The sequence below is a fragment of the Phyllostomus discolor genome, chromosome 4 (assembly GCF_004126475.2).
Source record: "Phyllostomus discolor isolate MPI-MPIP mPhyDis1 chromosome 4, mPhyDis1.pri.v3, whole genome shotgun sequence".
NCBI lineage: Eukaryota > Metazoa > Chordata > Mammalia > Chiroptera > Phyllostomidae > Phyllostomus > Phyllostomus discolor.
This window is the reverse complement of record NC_040906.2, coordinates 183,169,115-183,174,059: the sequence shown is the minus strand read 5'-3', so window position 1 is coordinate 183,174,059 and position 4,945 is coordinate 183,169,115. Positions and strand designations below refer to the sequence as shown.

At 40.5% G+C, this 4,945-nt stretch overlaps 1 long non-coding RNA gene across 1 annotated transcript; it reads right to left on the bottom strand.

The window, feature by feature from the left end:
* Positions 1–249: 249 nt before the first annotated feature.
* On the bottom strand, positions 250–4,295 carry LOC118499925. Its single transcript, XR_004902463.1, has 3 exons — positions 4,284–4,295; positions 466–471; positions 250–383 (listed from the first exon to the last, which is right to left on the bottom strand). It is a non-coding gene; the product is annotated as an uncharacterized LOC118499925 (long non-coding RNA).
* Between the last annotated feature and the right edge of the window lie 650 nt (positions 4,296–4,945).

Genomic DNA, 4,945 nt, shown 5'->3' with positions numbered 1-4,945 from the left:
CAGGGTTGGAAGTTGAGCCTTGGAGGTGGGGTCCCACGCTGGGATGCGCGCCTCTCTGGACTCCAGCCTCTGGGGCACTGTGATCCCGTGCACCACAGCACACGGGTCCTGACTGCTACATGGAGACTGAGAGCAGTGCACCCAAGTCCTGGGAGAGAGAGCTGCTGCAAGATGGCTACTCTGAAACCTACAGTGCACATTCCAGGGAGGAGGGAGATCTGTTTGCATGGCTGGCGTAAGCTCGAAAAAGGGCAGATGAGGAAATGGGGAACTTCTGGGCATGGTTTTGGCTTGTAATCTTTTGGGGAGCAAGAGAAGTGCTGGGTCTCATGGGAGAGAAGGGATCACAGCGGGAGTGCTCTCAGCACCTCCACAGTTGGAGCCTGTGGAGGGGCTGTTTAATAAAAACCTGTTTCCTTCAACATAAATCTTTGGGCCATATATTAGGGTGACAAGAGGCCAAACCCCGTGCTGCATGATTAAAATTACCGAATTATTTTCCATACAAACAACTGTAAACTTACTTTTGTCCCACCTTGCATGTGATTGCCAGCAGTTTGTACATGTTTCAAAGTGTATTTACTAATTATACTTATTACTTTATGAATTACTTTTGTCTTCTGTCTACCTGTCTTTCTTATCAAACTCCAAGAAAATAATAAAAATATAGAATTAATAAATAATAGCAATAACTATGTGTTTATTATAATTAGTTCCTCTGTTTCTAACCTCTTGCTTGTATGTTTCTACACCTGTAAAAAAAGATGTGAATTGTCTCTTCACATACAGTGCTAAATATTATCCTTTAAAACAAGTCTGTTTTCTTAGATAATGTTATAAAATGCTCTTGTCATATTTGTGGAATGGACACCATCCAACATGTCCGTATTCCTATGGATTTACATCTAACTCTTCGTGTTAGTGTTTCTAATTTGCTTTGTTATTCAAACATCGTTGGTGCTCGCAGACTGTGCTATAATTATACAATATTCCTACACAGTAGTAATTCAGAAAATCACTTCAAAGCACTAGCTAAAAGTTGCAGAGCCAATCTGAAGATACTGAGGTGCTTGTTACATTGTCATATATCAGGATTTTTTAAAAGAAGCCTAAAAAAATGTGCAAAGGAACAGCATTCAAATTAATGTGAAAGCCATCGCAATTAGCCTGCTTTTGGAAACTAAGCTATCCTCCAGGAAAAGGTCAAGGAAAGGGGTGGAGGGACTGAGCAAAATGGGAAAAGGACTCCTGGACATGGACCCCCCAGTGTGGTGATTGCAGAGAGATAGGGGATATAAGGGAATTAAATGGTAATGGGAAGAAAATGGGCATAAAATGTTTTTAAAAAACAAAAACCATTGTGTTTAAATGATTCATTTCAGGTCTAAGATATCTATGTATTGGCCAATTTGTAAAGCATTATAGAGTTCTATATGAATTGCTTGTATGTTAATTTACATGGAACATTGAAATTTTATATGCATCAAGATGTCTTGAAATGTAAACCTCTTTAGTAAATAGGTCACAAAATTCATATTGCTTTTTAAAATAGAGCCTCGATGAATTTTTAGTCACTAGAGAAATTGAGGTGTCAATCTAAATTCGGTTTTTGGCTCTCCACAAACCGCTTTAAAGCCTGAGAAGCATTGAAGTGGGTTTCTTCACTGCATATTGAAAATTCTCCTCTCAGTCTCTGGGCAAATGGTAGCTCTTATGTTGCATAAGAGTAACTAGGGGTAGAGTGAGAAAACAGACCAGGACAGCTGGTTAATGTTTCACATTATTAATTTAGAGCATTTATTATCCATGTATAGAGAAGGGGAAAAGTTGTGTTATAGTGGCTGGGTCCACATAGGAAAATTCTAAGGTCATGTTCATACCAGGAAACTGAAGAGTTAGAAGGTGAAAAAATACCAATATCCTGAAAAAAAAAATCAAGCTGAAGCCATGGTTTCTAGTAGGGAGGTGGGGAATTACGCACCCTCAGAGAGAGTTGTCAGTGTCTGCAGACATTCTGGGTCATCCTGACTTAGAGGGCAGGCTGGCTACCAGCACGTATCTCACTGGGGCCAGAGATGCTGCTAAACACCCTGCAGTGCACAGGACAGCTCCCCAGGTCGAAGGATTATCTGGACCAAAATGTCAACAGTGCTGATGTTGCGAGACCAGCAATCAATTGGGTATTTTTTTTAGATTTGGCATATGTACAACTTGTCTCAATTCTCATGTTTTTATTGATTTATTCACAGAAGTAAAGTCAATAGGGAAAATATGATTAATTATTATCAAATTTGTTTAACTTGTTTATTAATGCTTAAGATGTGGAACCCATGTTCTAGAAAAATGTGTTCCGTTCCTGACCCTGCCAGTTTTTAAGTGAATAGTGCTCATCTCGTGCAGTGGCATATGAATCGGGTAAAAATGAATTTACACAGCAGTCATGAGACATGAGGACGGCCTCGACACTGCACAGCGTGACATGAAACCTGGCCATGATGTGTTAGTGTGAAAAATGTGGGCAACAGGCAAGACACGACAGGGCCCCAATGCAGCATGAGTCCTGAATGGCCTGGGTTGACTGTCCACTCTTGTTATGGGAACTAAAAGAGAGGCAGATTTCCTCTCCAAGCAGCACAGAGCTAAACCAGATGGTGTAGCATATCAGGGTGTAGGCAGGAGAGATAATTAACCAGGTGTAGTATTGTTCCCAGCTAAGAATGGAATTTCAGGGAAATAGAACTGAGGAAGAAAACATGATGGAATATTGCATTTATCAGGTGATGCCCTGCAAAGCTGTCAGTTAATTTCCCTAAGTTCTTCTCCTGCGCAATTGCAGTACAATTCCTCTTAAAATATGAAAGGGGGATGAAGTATGTGTGGAGGTTGCAGGTGCATTAACCTTTTGCTTCTGTGGCCTGACTGCATGTGATACCTTGTTTATGTGGTAAAGGATGGGCTTCTATTCACTGCTGCCGTTGTTTTGGGGGGTGTTTATTAATAGCTATTGGTAGTAACAGTAAATAGCTGTGATAAGACTTTAATTTCATATCTCACAACATTTTTAGCATGTTAAAAAATGTGAGTATCCCTATAAAATGCTTTGTTAGAAAACCCAATTACACATGACGTTTTAAAAAACATAATGGATTAAAACGTTTGATATATGTCTTTAGCAGGTTATCGTATGGTACGAATTGTCCCTTCTTGTATTGGGCAGCTATTTTTATTTCACTCACAAAGATTTGTGCATCTGTTCACATTAAATAAAATTTCAGGTGAAATGCAAATTCCTGTGGTTGTGCTTCAGGTAAATATAGCACAGCTGAGTTTGTGCATTGAGCTTATGCTCCAAACCGAGAGCAATAATAGATAAAATAGAAAATCATCCTGGACCAGGTGAGGTGGCTCAGCTGGAGCGTCGTCCCACACACCAAACAGAATTCAGGTTCAATTCCTGTCCAGGGCACTTACCTAGGTTGTGGATTCAGTCCCTGGCCAGGTTGTACATAGGAGGCAACCGATTGATGTTTCTCTCTCACATTGATGTTTCTCTCTCTCCCTCTTGCTTTCTCTTTCTCTTCAATAAGAAGAGAAAGAGAAAGAGAACATATCATTGGGTGAGGCCATATACATATACATATACAGGTTCAAAACCAAGATAAAATCCTCATGAACCAGAAACTGCACAGAAATGAACACATAAATGGAGCTGAAGCCATTGGAATTCCGGAATCTGAACAGCTACATGGAAAAAAAAATGAAATTCAACCACCAACTTACATCATACAGGAAAATAAACTCAAGATGGATAAAAGACTTGAATGTAAGTCATAACACCATAAAAATCTTAGAGGAGAACATAGGCAGGAAAATCTCAGATATTCCACACAGCAATATTTTCACTAATATGTCCCCTAGAACAAGGGACATGAAGGAAAAAATGAACAAAAGGGACTCCATCAAAATAAAAAGCTTCTGCATGGTTAAAGAAAACATCAGAAAAATGAAAAGGGAATCAACCATATGGGAAAATATATTTGCAAATGATACCTCGGACAAGGGTTTGACCTCCAAAATGTATAAAGAACTCACATGACCAGGAAGACAGTCCAATTGAAAAATAGGCAGAGGACCTGAACAGACACTTCTCCAAGGAAGACATGCAGAGGGCCCAGAGACATGAAAGAATGCTCAGCATCACTAGCCATCAAAGAGATGCAAGTTAAAACCACAATGAGATACCACTTCACACTGGTCAGAATGGCCATCATAAACAAATCAACAAATAACAGGTGCTGGCGAGGCTGTGGAGAAAAGGGAACTCCAGTGCACTGTTGGTGGGAATGCGAATGCGGACTGGTGCAGCCACTGTGGAAAACAGTATGGAATTTCCTCAAAAAACTAAAAATGGACCTGCCTTTTGACCAGCAATTCCACTGCTAGGATTGTACCCTAAGAATCCTGAAATACCAATTCAAGAGAACCTATGCACCTTAATGTTCATAGCAGTGCAATTTGTAATAGCCAAGTGCTGTAAATAGCCTAAGAGCCCATCAGTAAAAGAGTGGATCCAAAAACTGTGGTACATTTACACAACGGAATACTACACAGCAGAAAGGAAGGAGCTCTTACCTTTCACAACAGCATGGATGGAACTGCAGAGCATTATGCTAAGTAAGACAAGCCAAGTGGTGAAAGACAAACCCCATATAATCTCACCTATAAATGGAACCTAATGAACAAAGCAAACAAGCAAGCAAAATACAACCAGAGACATGGAAATAAAGAACAAACCAACAGCAACCAGAGGGGAGGGGAGAGGGGGATAATGGGGGAAATAAGGGGAAGGGTTGTCAAGGAACATGTACAAAGGACGCATGGTTGAAGCCAAAGGAGGGTGTGATTGAGGGTGGGGGGGTGGGGGAGGTAGAGTAAAGTGGTGGTG